Source organism: Callithrix jacchus, chromosome 10 (assembly GCF_049354715.1).
Source record: "Callithrix jacchus isolate 240 chromosome 10, calJac240_pri, whole genome shotgun sequence".
Taxonomy (NCBI): domain Eukaryota; kingdom Metazoa; phylum Chordata; class Mammalia; order Primates; family Cebidae; genus Callithrix; species Callithrix jacchus.
In genome coordinates, this window is record NC_133511.1 from 11362670 (window position 1) to 11384154 (window position 21485).

General features: G+C 40.5%; 1 protein-coding gene and 1 long non-coding RNA gene across 2 annotated transcripts in view; one reads left to right on the forward strand and one right to left on the reverse strand.

The window, feature by feature from the left end:
* The window catches only part of LOC118145696 (uncharacterized), a 41703-nt gene extending 27313 nt beyond the window's left edge, over positions 1 to 14390 (reverse strand). The window contains exons 1-2 of the long non-coding RNA XR_004730997.3: positions 14277 to 14390; positions 2031 to 2105 (exon numbers count right to left, since the gene is read on the reverse strand). This is a non-coding gene — a long non-coding RNA (uncharacterized LOC118145696). The remainder of the gene's footprint in view (positions 1 to 2030; positions 2106 to 14276) is intronic.
* The window catches only part of SIK2 (salt inducible kinase 2), a 119846-nt gene that overhangs the window by 56705 nt on the left and 41656 nt on the right, over positions 1 to 21485 (forward strand). The window lies entirely within an intron of this gene.

Genomic DNA, 21485 nt, shown 5'->3' on the forward strand with positions numbered 1-21485 from the left:
TTTTCCTCTGTGGTTAATGAAGCCTTGTATCTGGAGGACGAAAGAGAACAGCAGTCTGTTGATGGAGTCCCAGAAGAGCCCATAGGTCCATATCCACTGGTGTATAAGCTCTTCTTCTAAAATGAAAATTACTGTGAGAATTTTACCTGAAGAAGATTGAGTTTACGGCAACTGTTCTTGTGTCATGTGTGTACCTATGTAGTATATGTTACATACTTAGTGTATACACTGTATTCGTGGTGTCAAAAAAGGCCACTTTGTGCTATGAGTGAGGACTCCCCAAAAGGGCATGGCAGATGGGCACCCTAAAATATATCTGGCATATACCTCTTTGGGATCAATCTTCGGATATCTTATAGACACAGTCCTTCCTCAGATTTTCTGTAATGAATTATATTGATTTTGGTTAAATAGTGCTTCAATTTTGTCATAAAAAATACTGAGTAGTAAGTCAGATGAAATTTTTACAAAGTTTTGAATATTATTTAGGGAAAAGTTGCTTGGTCACAATGAATATACTATGTAAGATCATAGTACCAGTAAAGACATACTTTCCAAAACTTGAACCTGATAGATAGATTTAATATCCAAGCTGTGGGGTTGGGTTATTATTTTTTTTTCAATTGGTTCTTTTTTTAAGAGATGGGGGTTACACCTTAGTTTCCCAGGCTGGATTTGAACTCCTGGCCTCAAGTGATCCTCGTACCTCAACTTCCTGAGTAGCTGGGATTAAGGTACACACCACCACACCCAGCTGAGTTGTGTTATCTAATATGGTTTTCAGGATTCCTAGTAAGGAGTGTCACACTTTGCATGGTCTGTAACTTGCTGAGTTTGTGCATACTAGTTGAGATGAATCTAAAAATACTGAGTATCTACTCTTTCTCTTTGCTTGCTATTTATGCATCACAAGGAATATACTGAATTAGGTTAGAAGCCCAGAAAAGTTCTTCTTTTTAAAGATATATATCAATGCCCATACCTGCAGTTTGAGATTGAGTGATTGATTGGTTGGTTGGTTGATTATAAGTGTTATTGGTAACAGAGAAGCCACAGAATGGGGAAGAGGGACAAGAAAAGGAAGCAGGAAGGGCACTAAAGACAGCTGTCTGTCTTCTTTTCAGTTTTACCAAGAGCCCTGATGGCTGCTTTTGAAAATGGTTTTAGATATTTCTATAGACCAGTATTTCCTACATGTTCAACAGAAGCCAGCCCCTGACTGGCTCCTTGAAAAAGGATTCTGTAGTCACAGATACCATAGTGGAAAATATTAAATTCTTCTCCTGGGTATTTACACTGCACATTAGTAAATTAAAAGGCTGAGACTGTCTGTGTGTTAGTTGATTCTCATACTGCCATTAGGAAATGCCTGAGACTGGGTAATTTATAAAGGAAAAAGAGGTTTAATGGACTCATGGTTCCACATGGCCAGGGAGGCCTCACAATCATGGCAGAAGGTGAAGGAGGAGTAAAGGCCCATCTAACATGGCAGCAGGCAAGAGTGTGTGTACAGGGGAACTGCCCTTTATACAACCATCAGATCTCATGAAACTTATTCACTGTCATGAGAGTAGCACGGGAAAACCCTGCCCCCATGATTCAGTTACCTCCCACCAGGTCCCTCCCATGACATGCTGGGATTATGGGAACTACAATTTAAGATGAGATTTGGGTGAGGACACAGCCAAACCATATCAGTCTGTAATAAATAACTGAAATTTCTTTATTTCTATATTTTCCAAACTTTCTTAGTTACCAAGTGTCTCTTTTCACGTACATCTTTTAACATCTTGCAGGGCACACTGGGAACTGCTGAGGTCAGAGAGGAGTAATCTTGACCAGAGGAATGACATTATGAAAGCAGTCTTTTAGTCAAAGTAATGTATAGGATGATTGGAGACAGAAGAGATTGGAAACGTTAAGATCCTATTTGGAAGCTATGGGAATATTTTGAGATAAAGATGTCACACATGGATAATAGCAACTACTTATTCATTCATCAATTCAGCAAATATTTGTTAAGGACTAACCGTGTGACAAGCATTGTTCCAGATCCAGGGGATACAGGGAGAAAACAGTTCAAAATCCTTGTCCTCATTCTTATCCTAAAAGAGGTAGAAATACAGTAAAACAGACAAATACATAAAATGGCAAGTGGTGAAGAGTGCTAAAAAGAGAAATAGAGCAGGGTAAAGGGGCCAGGTGCAGTGGCTCACACCTATAATCCCAGCACGTTGGAAGGCTGAGGTGTGTGGATCGCGTGAGCCAAGGAGTTTGAGGCCCTTGGCAAACCCCCATCTCTACAAAAAATAGAAGAAATTAGGCCCAGCTCAGTGCCTCACACCTGTAATCCCAACACTTTGGGAGGCCGAAGCAGGCAGATCACTTGAACTTGGGAGTTTGAGATCATCCTGGGCAACATGGTGAAACCCTGTCTCTACAAAAGTTACAAAATAGCTGGGCATGGTGATGTGCATGTGTAGTCCCAGTTACTTGAGGGGGCTGAAGTGGGCAGATTGCTTGAGCCCAGGAGGTCAAGACTGCAGTGAGCTTTGATCATACCATTGCACTCTAGCCTGGGAGATGGAGCGAGACCTTGTCTCAAAAATAAAATAAAATATTTTTAAAATGGCAAGTGGTGAAGAGTACTAAAAAGAGAAATAAAATAAGGTAAAGGGGCCAGGCACAGTGGCTCACGCCTATAATTCCAGCACTTTGGGAGGCTGAGGCAGGTGGATTTCTTGAGCCCAGGAGTTCAAGCCAGCCTGGGCAACATGGCAAAATGCTGTCTCTACAAAAATATATAAAAACTTATCCAGGTGTGATGGTACACATCTATCGTCTCAGCTATCCAAGAAGCTGAGGTGGGAGGATCACCTGAGCCCAGTAGTCAAGGCTGCGGTCAGTTGTGATTATACCACTGCACTCCAGCCTGGGGACCAGAGTGAGACCCTGTTTCAAAAAAAAAATAGGGTAAATAAAGGTAGAGTCTCTGGGGTGACCTTTGTGATGAGTGGTCATTTAAGCAGAGAAATTAAGTTAGGAAGAAAGTTAGGAATTAAGTTAGGAAGAAAGCAATGTGGATATCTAAACACAGAGAACAGCCAGACGAAGGCCTTGAGGTCAGAACCCAACGCTAGTGGGTGGTAGAGGGTGGTGGGTGATGTGGGGAAGCATGGTGAGGCACAGGAAGGGACAGGGAATGGCTGAGATCACATGGGGTCTAATAGATCATGGTAGAGACTTTGAATTTTATACTGAGTGAGACTAGAAGCCTTTGGAGCATTGAGCAGAGGAGTGACATGGAAAACCCCAGTTTTTCAGTGGCTACTCTGACTTCTGTGTGAACAGACTGGAGTGGAGCCAGGAGACTGGTTAGGAGCATTGCTGCAGTCCAGGCATGAGACAATGGTGTCTTGGCCTCAGGAGGTGCAGGTGGTAGGAAGCAAGAGCTTCAGGGTACATTTTGAAGGTAGGATTTGACAGAAATTGATGCTACTGTGCTCCAGATTTTAAGTGTTTAAGCCTAATTATTTGATCCTTATAAAAACCTTAAGAGAGTGGTTCACATTATTATCTCTGTTTTACAGTTGAGGAGACTAAAGCACAGAAAAGTAACTTGCCTAAGATCATACAACCAGTAAGTGGTAGCACTGGTTTTGAAGCTCCGGAGCCTGTGCTCTAACCATTATGCTACACCCTCCCCCATCCTTCATCTTCCAGGGAGGAAGTAGAAGGAAACCCTGGGCCAGGGCCAGATAGCACATAAAGCCTCTGCCTTCCACCTTCCAGCCAGTATGTGCAAAATTCCTAAGAAATGAAATCAAAATTTCTCCTCTTTAATCAGCTTTTAAAGTGTTGACCTAGTTCTGTATAACCTTGTCCTTTTCTGTATTTTTCTATGAAACAATTTTTGAAAGATTTTCAGAGTTTTGGGGGGCAAATCATGTTTTCTGTTTGCACCACAGAGAAACGTTGGGGCAAGGTAAACTGGTGGGCAGACTGGAGTGTGGGAGAGCATGAAATAAGAACCAGGTATTTGGCCGGGCACGGTGGCTCACGCCTGTAATCCCAGCAATTTTGGAGGCCAAGGCAGGCGGGCCACTTGAAGTCAGGAGTTCATGACCAACCTGACCAACATGGTAAAACCCCATCTCTACTCAAAATACAAAAATTAGCCAGGCATGGTGGCACATGCCTGTAGTTTCAGCTAGTAGAGAGGCTGAGGCAGGAGAATAGCTTGAACCTGGGAGGCAGAGGTTGCAGTGAGCCAAGATTGTGCCACTGCACTCCAGTGTGGGCAACAGAGCAAGACTCCATCTCAAAAAAAGAAAAGAGCCAGGTGTTCTTTTGGGGTTAATTCTGACAGTTTTTTGAAACGTTATCTTCCCCCCAAGCCCCCATCACTATACATACATACACACACACACACACACACACACACACAAACACACATACACACCCCTTTACACCCCTCCCATTAGAGAAATGGGATAGCAGTCAGGGCATTTGTATACTGCCTTTTGTTTCTCTGCCTAAGATGGCCTAACTACTTTGATTCTGATGCGTTAAGTTGTAACAGCAGAGCTTAGTGCTGCTGATCATATCACCCTTATCTTTTCTTTTCCCCCCATTAGCTTGGAAGCTTGGGGGCTTTAGAGTACTTGCAGAGAGGGAGAAGACAATTCTAAAAATTTACACGTTTGAAATATTTTTTCCAGTTACAGTGGCTCTAATCTAACCAAATAAATCAAGATTAAATTAAATATCTCCCACAATCCTACAGTCTAGTGAACTCTGCTTCTAAAATAGTAGACTTGGAGAATGGTTGAAACAAGAAAGGAATGGATCCAGATGCTATAGGAATTTGATAGGATTTGGTCAGAACCTTGGAGAGTTCCAGGCAGTAGAAGCTGTGCAATGTGTATGACTACTGCACTAGCATGAAATGAACAGGTTGAAGGCTAGTATAAATGATGCTGAAGCAGACCTCTTGTGTGCTTTCTACTGAAATCTCCAAGTTTAAAAGGCTGGTGCCTCCTCCTCCCCCTAACCTCAAGGAGATGTTGGTGCAGTGAAAGATTTCAGTCCATCTTGTAAAACAAGCATAAAGTCAGGATAGTTACCGTAAAATTTCTGTTAAATTTTGATGTTGCAGAGGGATGTTGGAATTCCTTTCAGGTTCTGTGCTTTCTCCTGAGGTATTTTCTAAGAGTATGGTATTGCTTCTCTATGTTATTTCCTGACCGGTTATAAAATTAATTGGAATCTTTGGTAGGGTTGGAAGGGTGAATTGCCTAAATCTACCCTTGTTTTCTGGTAAGTGCTTATATTTGTAACAGAAAAATAAAAAAAGATACTGTGTGTCATAGAAACAGTTTGTAAAAGCTGAAGGTAAGTTTAGGCTGTTGCCAGCCACAACAGACTTTCGCAGTATAATTAAGGTAAGGCTATCTCTGCTTTTTACCACCTCTAATTTCAGCAATCCTATTTGATTTTGTGGCACTAAAATAAATCTAGACACTTAAATTTTCATTGTTATAATCTCCTTTTCTTCAGTTTTAGGAAAAATCATGGTTTTCTCATCAGATTAATAAAATTTATGATGCTTCAATTAAAATTTCATCATACTGTTTTTAAACATTTATGATGTCATATCAGGCTAAAAATAGGAACTTGAGTGTAAATATTAGGAGATACCTAACTAGCAAATGGTAGCAGAGAGCAGAAAATTATATGAAAATAGAATGTTTTGCAGAGAAATAGTCATGACATATTGACACTCTGTGTTACAGTTCCAAGATGTAGCCATCATCTTTTTTTTTTTTGCGACAGAGTCTTTCTCCATTGCCCAGGCTAGAGTGTAGTGATGCAGTCTTGGCTCACTGCATCCTCCGCCTCCCAGGTTCAAGCAATTCTCATGCCTTGGCCTCCTGAGTAGCTGGGATTGCAGGCTAATTTTTGTATTTTTAGTAGAGATGCAGTTTCACCATATTGGCCAGGCTGGTCTGAAACTCCTTATCTCAGGTGATCCACCAGCCTCGGCCTCCCAAAGTCCTGAGAGACCATGGCCGGCTGTAGTCATTATCTTTTTATACTATTTGAGAGAACAGGAACATTACAGTAAAATTCCTAAATAGCCAACTGATTTGCAGTGCCAGAAGTGAATACCGATCCTAAAAGCTATGTGATGACAAGGGAGTCTCCAGCATTTCAGTCACATTTGGGAGACGATCTAGCAATGGATAAGAACAATAGGGATTAGTGAGAAATATGTAAGGTTTTTAAATTATATCGATCAGTGGTTATGGTTGTTTTTCGTTGTTGTTTTGTGACAAAGTCTCACTCTGTCACCCAGGCTGGAGTGCAGTGGTCTGTCAGCTCACTGCAGCCTCTGCCTTCCAGGTTCAAGCAATTCTCCCACCTCAGCCTCTCAGTTAGCTGGAACTACAGGCACGTGCCACCACGTCTGGCTAATTTTTGTATTTTTAGTGGAGATAGGGATTCATCATGTTGGCTAGGCTAGTCTCAAACTCCTGGACTCAAGCAATCCACCCACTTTGGCCTCCCAAAGTGCTGGGATTACAGACGTGAGCCACTGCTCCTGACCTTCTTTTTAACATTTGATGAGATTGAGTTTCATATTGGTTTCATTCCTTTTCCATAATCTAATAATGTAGTCCCCAGATCAGTTTTCTTAAGGAAATACTTTTAACCAACTATGTAGATAGAATAACTGTTTGTTTGTTTGTGACAGTCTTGCTCTGTTGCCCAGCCTGGAGTGCAGTGACACAATCTCAGCTCACTGCAACCTCTGCCTTCTGCGCCCAAGTGATTCTTCTGCCTCGGCCTCCCGAGTAGCTGGGACCACAGGCGTCCACCACCACACCCAGCTAATTTTTGTATTTTTAGTAGAGATGGGGTTTCACCATATTGGCCAGGCTGGTCTATAACTCCTGACCTTATGATCCACCTGCCTCAGCCTTCCAAAGTGCTGGGATTACAGGCGTGAGCCACAGCCAATAAGTGTTTTTTTTTTTTTTAATCACCTTTGGGTTTCCTTTTACGGTAATCACAAATTGATGGTTTCCAAACTCAGAGACTATGTTTAGTGTTCCAAAACATTGCTTTCCTTATGAATGTACGAGAAAATATTGAAGTGTGCAGTTTGAATGGGTGAATTGTATGCTGTATATCTCAATAAAGCTGTGAAAAAAGTCATTCTTTACTGCAGCACATTTACTTTTTATTTATTTTTGAGACAGGATCTCAATCTGAAACCCAGGCTGGAGTGCAGTGGCATGATCTCGGCTCACTGCAACCTCCGCTTCCCTGGTTCAAGCAATTCTCCTGCCTCACCCTCCCAGGTAGTTAGGATTACAGGCACACGCCACCATGCTTGGCTAACTTTTGTATTTTTAGTAGAGGTGGGGTTTCATCATGTTGGACAGGCTGGTCTCGAACTCCTGACCTCAAGTGATCTGCCCATCTTGACCTCCCAAAGTGCTGGGATTACAGGCGTGAGCCACTGCGCCCAGCCACTGCAACACATTTCTATGTAATGTTTATAAGACCACTGTATATCAGTGGTAGATCTTGTAGCATATAAATAAGTTACACTGGATTTGCAGGGAAAAGAATAGATAACAATTAATTTTGAGGATGAAGTTTCAAACTAATTTTTAGAATATAGAAAATGTAGATTCTTTTATTTATTCTGTTCAGCAAACTAAGTGCATGTGCTGCCCAGCCAGAGGAGTCAGGAAAGGCTTTCTTAATAAGAAGATACTCTGAAATGAGTCTTGAAGGATGGGCAGGAATTAGTACCATGAGGAGAGTGGAGATATTCAGAGGGAACAGCTGTATGTCGGAAGCTCCTCTCAGTATGGAATTACTAAAGTGAGAGAGAGAGGAGGGAGGTTGGTTAGTTTTCTCACACCAAAAAAGTACTAATAGACTGAGTTAGAAAACTTGGTAAACAAGTAAGTAAGGTGTTAATCCTTTGCCCTATTCTGGCTGTGGCAGATTACCCAGTATTTAGACTTTTTGGCCTTTAGACCCTAACTTCGTTTGCATTTTGAATGTATCATTTCCTTAACCCTCTCCCATCCTCTCTGATCTTGTCCCTTTCTTGCTGACCGTAGTCTCTCTTTCCAAACCCTGCTCCACATTTTCAGCTCCTGAAGTATCTTTTCTGCCCCCCCTTTTTTTTTTTTTTTTTGAGACAAGAGTTTCACTCTTGTTACCCAGGCTGGAGTGCAATGGCGCAATCTCGGCTCACCGCAACCTCTGCCTCCTGGGTTCAGGCAATTCTCCTGCCTCAGCCTCCTGAGTAGCTGGGATTACAGGCACGTGCCACCATGCCCAGTTAATATTTTGTATTTTTAGTAGAGACGGGGTTTCACCATGTTGACCAGGATGGTCTCGATCTCTTGACCTCGTGATCCACCCGCCTCGGCCTCCCAAAGTGCTGGGATTACAGGCTTGAGCCACCGCGCTTGGCTTTTCTGCCTTTTTTTAAAGCTATTTTACTGATACGTAATTCAGGGTACATGTAATGATATCTTCATATAATTCGTAAAGATCAAATTTGTGTAATTGGAGTAGCTATCACCTTAAATATTTGTCTTTTCTATATGCTGAAAACATCCTAAGTATTCTCTTCCGACTATTTTGAACTATACATTAGATTATTGTAAGTTATAGTCACCCTGATCTATCCAACGCTAGGTCTCATTTCATCTCTCAACCGGGGGTTTGTAGTCATTAATCAGCCTCTCTTCGTCCTCCATTTTTGCACCTTTAATCTATGAGTTATGGGGATTCCCATATTTGATAAAACTCTGTGCCGTTCATGGCACAAGCTGCAACCTAATTATAGTAGTTTAAAATACTGAATTAAATATTTGTCATACATCTGCATGATTAAATTTTAAACTCACTGCATGTGAATTATAAATCCATAAGCACTGATTGCTTAATCCTGAATATTTCAAAGAATCAAATCCAAAGGCATTGACAGATTTCACTGGCTTTTTCCAACTTGTCTGGTTAATAGACACCCTTATTTATATAAAAGTTTAATGTTCCACAAAATATTTGAATAGCACATAAGGTAATCTATTTGAACTGTTGGTAATATTAGTACATGATGAACTTTAAAATAGAGAAAGTTCAGAATTTCTGCAAGGCTTTAGCTCCCCTTGGATTTATACAGTTCTAACAGGCCTAAGTGTATGATCAAAATTATAAAAGAATCATAATTTTTTCTTTTTTGATGGTTGGCAGAGCTAGCTGGGGCTTTATTTTGGAAAAAAATAATTGAACTAATTTTTAGTTGGGGGCATGGGCAAGAGTGGGTACTGCAGGCAATAAACTCCTCCAAGAGGGCTGAAGGATAGGGCTGAGCCTCAGGTGGGTCTCCTGTTCCTTATTCTTCCCTGCACAACTGCCTCCCCCACAGGCTCTGGCACAGCCACAGGAGAGGGTAGGCAGGGAGGGGCTGCCGTGGCTGTTCACTTGGACAGGGCATCAGAGGACTCAGATACCAGCTTCCCACCATGGATCTTGATCATCTTCACAGTCAGGCCCCTGGAGGATCTGGGGCAGCTGAAGGAACCAGAATTTCATCACAACCAAAGCTGGAGCCCAGGCCATAGCTGAGAGCTTGTGAGGCCCCTGTAGGCCTAGCTCAGCCCACCTGGGTAGCTATTGGTGGTCTTCCTGTGGACACTCATATTCTGCATTTCAGACTCCAGCCAGCTCTCCCTGTTCTAAAGCAGTTTGCAGCAGGTAGTGATCTCGATGTCTAGGGCTAAATTGATGTTCATGACCTCCTGGTCCTCATGCAGCTCCCCTACCATGTCCTGATAGGCCCATTGCGGGACGGCCTCCAACTCCACCAACTTGGTGTTGGCATGCTTAACGGCCAGCTCCCCACATACTGCTCACCATCTATGACGGCAGCCTCCAGGGAAGCCCTCTGGTCTGTGAGGCCTCACCTCAACCTGGAGCCAGCTGATATTCTAGGTCAACTCTGAGATCTCTGTCTTTAAGCAATGCGCATCATCCTAGTACTTCCCAGACAGCTTCTGCAGCTCCTCATATTTGATCTGGTACATGCTGTCAGCCTTGGCCTGGCTGTGGTTGGAGATGTCCTCATATTGGGCACAGACCTTGCTGATAATGCTGTCCATGTCCGGAGAGCAGCTGTTGTCAATAGACAGAACCATAAATGTGTCCAAGATCTGGGACTGCAGCTCCCAGATCTCCTCTTCCTACAACTGCTTGAGGAAATTGATCTCATCAGTCAACCCTTCCAGGCGAGACTCCAGCTCTTCCTTGTTCATCTTCATCCACATCCTTCTTGATGAAGATAAATTCATTTTCCATCTCTGTATGCTTGTTGATCTCATCCTCCTACTTGAAGCCCTCCAGCTGCCCCTGCGTATCGCCAAGCTCCACCTCCAGCTTCAGCTTCTCTGACCCAGAGTGTTTAGCTGCCACTGAAGGTTGATGTGGCTTTCAAATGTCTCATCCATGTTGCTCCCAGCCATCTTCTGCTGCTACAGGAGGCTCCACTTGGTCTCAAGTGCCTTGTTCTGCTGCTCCAGGAACTACACCTTGTTGATGAAGGAGGCAGATTCTTGTTGAGGGTCTTGATGTGCTCCTTCTCCTGAGTGCACACGGCCTGGATGTTGGGGTCCACTTCCAACTTAAAGGAGCTCAGCAGGCTCTGGTTCACCATGATGGCTGTGAGGCCCCCCATACCACTGACCCCAGCAGAGCCTCCACTCAGACCTAAGCTGGCACCCAGGCCAGCCGGGAAGCTGCTGCTGCTGCCTACCGGAAGTTCAAGCTCGCAGAGGAGCAGCTGCTAAAGGCCTGGGGGCCAGAGGTGGACACCTTGTAGGACTTTTGGGTCACAGTGGAGGTAGGAGTGGAGGCAGGTGGGCCAAACCAGACATATTTGAGAAGGAGCTGAGAAACTGCTTCTAGATCATAATTTACTTTTGATTAACAACCCCATAATAATTGGATAGTTAAATAGTGATTAGATTGAGCATGTCTTAATTCTTAGAAGGCAAGATGAATTTATCATTAATTTTTTTACTTCCTCTAGAAGAGGAAAGAAGATGGTGGAAAAGATTGATTAGAAAGATAGGTCAGAGACTGTCAAAAAGCTGCTGACTAAACACCAACAAGGTAGTCAGAAAACTCTTGCTCTGAAATGTTTAGAAACTCCTTCAAGAGGATACAAGGACTTTTAATGTCTTTCAAGTTCTAGAGCCATGTTCTAACCTTGGTAGGTCCAGCTTTGAGTGAAGGGTGCAGAGTAAGACACTTTCTAAATTCTCTTCATTGGACCACTATTCATTTAAAATCTGGCTTTAACAAAACATAAGGGTTAGTGAGAAAGATACCAAACTGTATTTTTGAGTCTATATTTTAAACTTGCCTTTATTTTAAACTTTACATGGCGTATTTGGTTTTCCTAAGAGTAGTGATTGGAAACCCATGCTAATCTCTTTACTGGTTAGCAACACCTGTGGTTCAAGACTAACCACTTAAACCACCTGGAGACATCATTAAATGTAAATGTTGACTCTGCAAACCCAACTCTATGAGGTCATGTCTTTTTGCTGAATATGAATCTTTTAAAGGCCACAGAAGAGAACCTTCCTCAAGACTATACCTGTTTCTCTGTTAGTCAGGGTCATTATCACTAAGTTCTTAGAACCAACAAGTTTTAGAAGCATTGTCAGTTTCTTTTTCTGTTGTTGAAAGAAACATTTATTAAATAGCTACATGGCCACAAAGTTTAATAGCCATTCTGTCATTTGATTGTATTTTTGCAACTCTGAGTACTCCTGTTTTGGCACATTCCTACTAGCTTTGTGAAATGTCTGGTCTTGTTTTCCGAAACTATCATGGTAGAGATCAGGCTCTTCTGCCAGTGTTAGATCCCTGAATACTGCCCAGGCGGGAGCCGTTTACCTTTAACTTTACTGTGTTAGATTTGTTCTGTTCTGGCTTCTAGCGATCAGATATTTTCTATTTAGGATGTTGTCCTTTCAGCCTCACTGCTGGATGAGAAGCAATTTCAGAGTTGCCATTCCATGCATCTAACTTCTCTCCAGTCTTAAAACAAGTACCCTCAGAATTTTTGTACTAGAAATTATAGCGTAAGAGATGAGATAAAAATAAGACAAAAGAATATTTGAAGTCATATTTTTATATAAAACTGATAACCATTGAAGTATTAATGTTGAATTAAAAAGGAGCTGAGAGGCTCGTCCCTGTAATCTCAGCATTTGGGAGATCTCAAGGCCGGTGCATCACCTGAGCTCAGGAGTTCAAGGCAAGCCAGGCCAACATGGCAGAAGCCCATCTCTACTAAAAATACAGAAATTAGCCAGGCATGGTGGCACGCGCCTGTGATCACAGCTACTCAGGAGTCTGAGACAGGAAAATCACTTGAACCTGTGAGACAGAGGTTGCAGTGATCCAAGATCACACCACTGCACTGCAGTCCGGGCAACAGAGTGAGACTCTGTCAAAAAAAGCATCCTTAGAGGTTATATAATTATATTTAGAAACAGGTCTACAAAGACTAAGCGATGGCCCAGGAGCTGAGAACAGAGCCCAGTGTTTTTAACATTAGTCCATGTTGTTGTGGAGCTATCTTCTTTCTTTTATTGCTCCCTTGATTTAGGAGTTAGCCATAACTCACCCCTCTGTCTCTTTCATCACCCTGTATTTCTGGTATTGGATCATAGGATTCTTCAGAACCATGCTTACACAGTTGTCCCCCTTTCTCAGTGTTGAAGTTGGAGATAGGAAGCAGTGGGTAAGTCTGGTGGGTGAACTGGCGTGTAAAAAGTGCTCGAGTGACTTCTTTCTGAGGGGAAACTTGAGACTAGTCTTTTTTTTTTTTTTTAAAGAAAGAAAAAAAAGGAGTGAAGGAGAGGAAGAAAGAGGAAGAAAAAGAGGGTGAGAGAACGGGAATATAGCTTTATTCTAAAAATGGGTATTAATAATGGCCGATCAATATTTTGTGTATTTAAGGTGGAGAATGTATATTTTGTGTATTTAAAGTGGAGAGCTCTATAAATATTTATTGAGTTTACTTGTTCCGGATCTGAGTTCAAGTCCTGGATATCCTTATTAATTTTCTGTCTCGTTGAGTCTAAATCTCTTTATGAGTCTTATGCATCTGGGTGTTAGGATCATTAGCTCTTATTGTTGCATTGATCCTTTTACCACTGTATCTTTGTTGCTTTGAAATCTATTTTATCAGATGCGAGAATTGCAACTCCTGCTTTTTATTTATTTACGTATTTTTGTTCTTCATTTGGTTGGTAAATCTTTCTCCATCCCTTTGTTTTGAGTCTTTGTGTATCTTTGGATATGTGTATCTTTGTAGGCGACTAGTCTTTCCTACATTGTCTTACTTAATGAGGCTAATAATTAATATAGTCTGCATGACTAGTTCCCAACCAAATGTTTTTGAAGGCCAGTCAGGTTGGTCTTAATATCTAAAGATGTCATCCAGATGTGTAAAAATAATACATGTATAATAGGAACACAAAATATCACAATCATAAATTGTGTAGCAAAAATGTTCAAAAGATGTCTTTGTACATTTGTGAATTTTATAGCTGAGTAAACTTTTTTCCAATATTGGAAATTGTATACCAGTTATATTTCTACTGTGATAGTTTTTTTTAATTTATATTTTGACACAGAGTCTTCTTCTATCACCCAGGCTGGAGTGCTGTGGCACAATCTCGGCTCACTGCAACCTCTGCCTCCCAAGTTCAAGTGATTCTCCTGCCTTGGCCTTCTAAGTAGCTGGGATCACAGGCACACGCCACCTCAGCCTTCCAAAGTGCTGGGATTACAGGCATGAGCCACCATACCTGGCCTCTCCTGTGATCATGTTACATAACAAACAGCCCCTAAAATTTAGTGGCTTACGTCAACAGATATTCTTTGTCTATGAGTCATTTAGGGTGACTCCATTACAGGCTATATAGTTGGGTTCAGATCTACTCCTCATGTCCCTCATTCTACATATGCTTTTTCCATGGTAGATGATAGAAACGTAAGAGATGAAATCAAAGCACACACATTCTCCATGACCAAGACCAGAAGCAACAAGGCAGGGATATGCGCCACCTGTTCTACTGGGAGGCATTGCAAAGTCACATGACAAATGGCATGGATAAGTTTCTTATGGGGCAGGAAGTGAGGAAATGGAAGCAGTAACATACCACAGCAGTATTTCAATCCTTTCGGTTCATCACTGAATTAAGCGTCCTCTTTGATTTCTAAGTAGGTGAGCAGATAGTTTGGGTTTTTGCAGCTAGCCCTTCCCTTTGACTGCTGTCTTCTTTTCTCTGACAAGTGACTTCACAATGTCATTATTATGTACTCCGTGGCACCTCAGTAAACACATCGTAGTCAAGCCACTAGCTAATAAACTAGGGCTTGACTTTGCATGAACTTGTTTTCCCAAGAATTTTAATTGACTAGTTAGCTAGGTGTATTGAGAAAGCTTCATTGAAAAATTGTTCCTGCCCAACACAGCTTAATCTATATTCTTGGGTTCCCAATGCCATTTTTTTTTCTTTCTTCCAATTTTTATGTTAGGTTCAAATGAGTACCTGTGCAGGTTTTTTACATGGGTAAATTGTATGTTGCTGGGCTTTGGTGTACAAATTATTTTGTCACCCAGGTAGTAAGCGTGTACCCAATAGGCCGTCTTTCAACCATCACCCTCGTCCTGCCCTCCACTCTCAAGTAGACCCCACTGTCTTTGTTCCTTTCTTTGTGTCCCTGTGTAGTCAATGTTTAGCTCCTACTTGTAAGTGAGAACATGCTGTTTTTGGTTTTCTGTTTCTGCTTTAATTCACTTAGGATAATGGCTTTCAACTGCATCTATGTTACTGCAAAGGATAATATTTCCTCCGTTTTTATGACTATGTAGTATTTTATGGTGTATATGTATTATGCTGTCTTTAACCAGACAACTGTTGATGGGGGTCTAGGTTTATTCTAGGTCTCTGCTATTGTGAATAGTGTGTAATGAACATAAGCATGCATATGTCTTTCTGGTAGAATGATTTACATTCCTTCGGGCATACCCAGTCATGGGATTGCTGGGCTGAACAGTAATTCTGTTTTACCTTTGAGAAATCTCCAAACTGCTTCCCACAGTGGCTGACTAATTTTTATTCCCACCAGCAGTATATAAGCGTTCCCTTTTCTCCACAACCTTGCCAGCATCTGTTCTTTATTGACTTTCTAACACCCATTCTGACTGTTGTGAGATGTTCCCTCACTGTGGTTTTGATTTGCATTTCTCTAAGGATTAGTGATGTTGAGCACATTTCTGAATGAACCATCCAGCTTGGCTTCATTGTTTTTTATTCTTTCACCTGAAGAATTCAAGGAAAGAAGTAAAAGAAATATGTTTGCCCTTTGATTTATGAATGAATGATGATGTCTTAGATCTCAAATATTTGCTAAAAATGTAGATATCTTTAGAGTACTTCTATACAGAAACCAAAATATTAAAATTAACAAGTCTGCTTCCTTCATCAGTATCTTAGTCTCCAAATTTGACATTTGAATCCTAATTCCTAAAAATTGAATGCTTTGGTAAATCATAGTCTGTTCTTTAGACTACATTTCTTTCCTTCTTAAGAAATAATTGCATATCAAAATAGCTATCTGGATGTATTTATCTGTGTAAAGACTGTGTTAGAAGTGTGACCAGATTGCATTTATAAATATTATTATAACACTACCATAAATTGAGTAAATAGCACATAACATCAGTAGTTCAGCTTAGAGTGACTCACTTGTCAGTCCAGTCATAGTCATCACTTAGAAATAATTCACAACAGACTTTGAGGTCCTGGAGAAATGATAAAAATAGGTGGGATGAAAGTACCTATTTGGGGAATTGTCTGGAACGTTCACTACCATCCAGATGACATCATCATAATCTGGTAATATTAAATGTGACTCTGGCACTTTCCCAGGCTATTCAGTTATTATTATTTTTTTAAATTATTGCCTAAAAACCAGCTCTGTGACAGTTAATGAAATGTTACTACATATACTGAAGTCAGTAAGAAAACCCAGCTATTGTTCTGGAATTATATTGAGAGTTCTGATGTTTCAGACAGTATCTCATCTTGTCTGTAAGCCAGTATTGCCTCATGACATCTCTTCTATTATTGTCTTGAAGTACTGATTAAAGTAAGGTGTTTTTGTTTTTGTTTCGTTTTGTTTTGAGTTGGAGTCTGACTCTGCCACCCAGGCTGGAGTGCAGTGGCATGGTCTCAGCTCACTGCAACCTCCACCTCCCAGGTTCATGCGGTTCTCCTACTTCTGCCTCCTGAGTGGGTGGGATTACAGGCATATGACACCACACCTGGCTAATTTTTTGTGTGTTTTTAGTAGAGACATGGTTTCACCATGTTGGCCGGGCTAGTCTCAAACTCCTGACCTCAGGTGATCTGCTGGCCTCGGCCTCCCAAAGTGCTGGGATTATAGGCTTGAGCCACCATGCCTGGCCTAAAGTTTTTACTACTTAATCTTCTTTTCTTGTATGTATTTGTTTGCATTAGGCACTGAATTTTATTGCCTTCCGGTTCCATGTTAGCATTTAGGCCCATTATCATAGAGGTGCTTAAATCTTTTGTTTTAATTTTTGCTTAATGGGACCATACAGCTTATTAACATGAGTTCACAGTTTCATATTATTTTTCAATGCTTTTTAGAAATGTAAATTAGATTAGGCCTGTCACCTACGTAAAGCCCCTCAGTGATTATCAATATTTTAAGATACAGACCCGTTGTTAGGCCTAGAAATCCTTGCTTAGTTTGACTTTCACTTCCTCAGTTTCGTCGTGGTCTCCTTTCCGTTTCGTGAATGTGCTGCACCCTTTTTTAGAATGCTTTTCTCCCAGTTGAAATTGTACCTTCAAAAAGAAGCCTTTCATGATCGCTCTGTCTACAGTGGCCTCACCCAGTTACTTTCTAGTTAATCATCCCTGTACCTTTAGCATGTATTGCCCCCTGAAATGGTAATGTTTGTCTTCTTTTTCACTGTCTTTTTCTCCTCTCAAAGAGAAGTTTCATGAAAGCAAAGTGCCAAGCATCATGAGAGACACAAAGAAGTCACTCAAATATTGTCAAATGGAGTTTGGTCTTCAAACTCGAGTAGTGTAACTTTCTTCCTTAATTTGATTCCCTGAGGGAGAAAACACTGTGCTTTGAGATTGACCTGAAAAAAAGTCAGGACAGTTGAGGGCCCTGAGTCCTGTGCTATTGTGTTCATCACTGTTATGTAATTGATTTTATTCTGATCGCCTAAGATATTTAGGGGTTTTTTTAAGATCTATTTACATATATGGAAAATGGCAAAAAATTATGGCTTTTTGTACATGTTTATCATGTATGTTGATTTGCCCTATTAAACATTTCAAAATTAGAATTATAAATATCTTCCTAATGTACATTTTATGTTGTAATTACTAGGCTCTTATTTGATGCTGCAGACAGCACATTCTTTCATGACATGACAAAGAAATTGCTATGTATGGGCAGAAGCCAGTAGGATGATGTGGAATAAAACCCCCTTTAAGCATTCTTTGCCATCAAGTTATAGTTCATGTGCAGAGCAATTTAAGGTATCACTCTCCCACCAAAAACAAAACTTGGGTTTTTTTTTTTTTACTGAGAAATCAGAGTAACCCAAGGCCTGAATAACTTGCCCAAGGGACACAACAGTGAAGAATAGAGCCTCGGTTCAAAACCAGGCTTTTCCTACCCTAGAATTTATTTCTACTACATTTTGAAATCTTCCTAGATAGAAAGAAATCTAGAAATGTATTTCACTTATGTGTTTTTATTAACGATGTGAAAAATTTTTGAAGTCATCTGTTTGATACCTGTTACTGTCATCATATAGTATAATCTAGTGGCTTCTAGGTAGGATTATAAAAAATTTTAGAAAAGTTTGACTATATTTGCTTTTATTTATTGTTGAAAACTTGAACATATAGTCATGAAAGTCAATTGTACATAACCTTTAAAACTTTAAACTGGTCAGGCACAGTAGCTCACTCCTATAATCCCAGCACTTTGGGAGGCTGAGGCGGGTGGATCACCTGAAGTGGGGAGTTGGAGACCAGCCTGACCAGCATGGAGAAACCCCATCTCCACTAAAAATACAAAATTAGCCAGGTGTGGTTGCTCAGGCCTGTAATCCCAGCTACTCAGGGGGCTGAGGCAGGAGAGACACTTGAACCCAGGAGGCGGAGGTTGCAATGAGCCAAGATCAGGCTATTGCCCTCCAGCCTGGGTGACCAGAGCAAAACTCTGTCTCAAAAAATAAAAATGGAAAATAAAAAACTTTACACTGTGTAGCTAAAAACTCATTGTACTTCTCAGAAGGCCATGGTTTGCTTCAGGAATTGGACATAGCTTGAAGGACTGATTCAGAATCTAACAGATGCGAACAGTCTAATGTAGGGAAATTGCTGAAAGCACAATTAAATTGCCAGAGTATACCACAAGCAACAATTTCCTTAATTTTTATCAAACACACAATTTGAAATGATTATGTGCTTACAAAAACAAATAGAGAAAGGCAAAATGTTTTACAATCTGCATTATATTAATAAATACGTCTCAAGGTTAAAAGTTTAATATTATAAATACTATTATAACCTAATATTTAAAATTAGGTAACCCACATCATCCTAATTAATACAAATCAGACAGTGGATTAGGTAATCCACTTTCTACTAGTGTTCACATGTCAAGTAGTACATATATTAATGTGCTAAAAACAGTTCAGATTATTATTATGGGCCTTCCTTTCTTAGTAATATTCCAAGAGTGATTAGCAAGAACCAGCACAAGCTGAGCTGTCAAGATTGAAGTCCTGATCTACAATAAGAAGGGATTTTTTGGACAGGTGCAGTGGCTCATGCCTATAATCCCAACACTTTGGCAGGCAGACCATGAGGTCAGGAGTTCAAGACCAGCCTGGCCAACATGGTGAAACCTCATCTCTACTAAAAATACAAAAATTGGCTGTCTCAAAAAAAAAAAGAGGGTTTTTTTTTTTAATAGTAACATTTTCATACTGATTACAAGAAAGAACTGTTAGAGGAAAGATGGGTGTAGAGTTAAATTTGAAGATGGAAAATAATAGCTCTTCAGAATATTTTGAAGAGAGCAAATGAGCCAGTTTTGATTACCTTATTGGAGCTTAATCATTCATAGTGGTGATATTCCTGAAAACACTATTTTTCTTCAAATATAGTAACTAGAATTGTGAAGTCTGCAAATTTGTGAGTTAGGAACCTCTTACCAGGATTTAACTGAAATTTTTTAAAAAAATTCTTTAAGCATAAAACATTAAATTGGCATCGACCCTTTTACTTTACTCCCAAATTACAAATTGATGAGATTACAAATTAAATCCTTTTAATATAACGTTAAATATTTCATTGCATATATTATTAATCTTTTGTGCTATTATTCAGCTCCATGTTTGAGGAATGCTAATAATTTCTGACTGAAGAAATGAGGCTTAAAGGTAATCATGCAAAGATTCTCACACCCCTGAGACTTGAGGGATCTCAGCTGTCTGGGTTTCCAGACTTCTTTGATAAGATACTGGGAAAGCTGCCTCTTATCCCTGGGGGAATAGAAGGGATGCCACTAAGCGCTGATGATGATGATAGCAACTAATATTTATTGAGCATTTATTATGTGTCAGGCACTATGCTATGAAATGTACTTATCTATAAGTGCAGACTGAAAGCATTGATTAATTAACTTGAAATATGCTTGTTGGGGCATCAGCCTTCAGAGTTAATAGAAGATGACTCTTGAATTTTTGAGGTTGACTGACTGTAAGATGATAGTTATACGACTTAAAAGGTGGTAATGAAGTTTACAGAAAGAAAGATGAGCTCTGTCTTGATAACATAGCGGTGGCAGAAAGAAAATCTGTATAAATATGTACTTAGGTAACTGTTGAAAGGTCAAATGTCATTGGCAAATCTGGAGATTATTCTTATAAAAATTCTAAGGAATGAATGAAATCTCCCAGGGCAGAGTTTCTTACCCTGGTATTAAACCTAAGATTTTATAGACCTCCTTAAAATTATATACTAAATTGTATATGTGCATATGTATGTATGGTATCATTTTCATTAGACTTTCAGTAGGGTCTGTGAGCAGAAGGCCCAGTGCCAGAGTGGCATTGACTAGGGTGACGAAAGGCACCCTCAGATAGGTACTAAATGAGAAGATTATGAGCAAAAACCAACATCATTCAGCTAATAATAAAGATCAGCCACATGAAGGTAATAGTTTATTTTCGTAGAAACATTACTTTACCATGTTGCCTAGGCTGGTCTCCTACTCCTTTGTAGTTATTTATTATGTTGCTTGAATCGTGAAAGAAAGAGAAAAGAAGACTGGGAAATAAAACAAACACACAGGCCGGGTGTGATGGCTCACACCTGTAATTCCAGCACTTTGGGAGGCCAAGGCGGGTGAATCACTTGAGGTCAGGAGTTCAAGACCAGCCTGGCCAACATGGTGAAACCCATCTCTACTAAAAATATAAAAATTAGCCAGGCATGATGGCACGCACCTGTCATCCCAGCTAGTTGGGAGGCTCGGGGCAGGAGAATTGCTTGAACCTGGGAGGTAGAGGTTGCAGTGAGTCGAGATTGCACCACTGCACTCCAGCCTGGGCAACAGAGTGAGACTCCGTCTCAAAAAACAAACAAACATACACACACACAAATCTTGATGGTCATTGTTGGAAGTGGCTAGTGTGCCAACTCCTTACTTTGAAAATTGGTACCTAAAGAGGAGGAATTTAGCATTCATTATCCCTACATATCAAAGTTGTTTCTCAGAATAATAACTGGTTGACAAGAAAAAATGCTTCTCTACAGAAGAATTTTCCCTAATAAGTGTGGCAGGAATCCATTGGAAAATCACAGTTTTGCAACCCGTAATGAAATCATTGATTCATGTAACATCCACCAATGAATACTAAAACTATTAGTGCTATGGTTCTCAAAGTCTGGCCCCTGTTCCAGCATCTTAAACACCACCTGGGTATTTCTTTTAAAAAAAAATTCGAAATATCAGACTCTTTCCAAAACCAACCATGTCAGAAACTCTAAGGGTAGGTCCCAGTAAGCTGTGTGTTAACAAACCCTCTGACAGTTGTGATAATCATCGGAGTTTGAGAACCATGATACTGGGAGAAAGACTGATAAGAATCTTTAATTCAAGGATCAGGCTCTCATTTCCAGTACTTACTGACTAATCTTAGCACTGGAACCAGATGTTATATTCCTCCTTGTAGATGCACCTGTGATGTATTCTTGCCACTCCCAAAAGATATTAAACGTGAACCTATTCAGTTT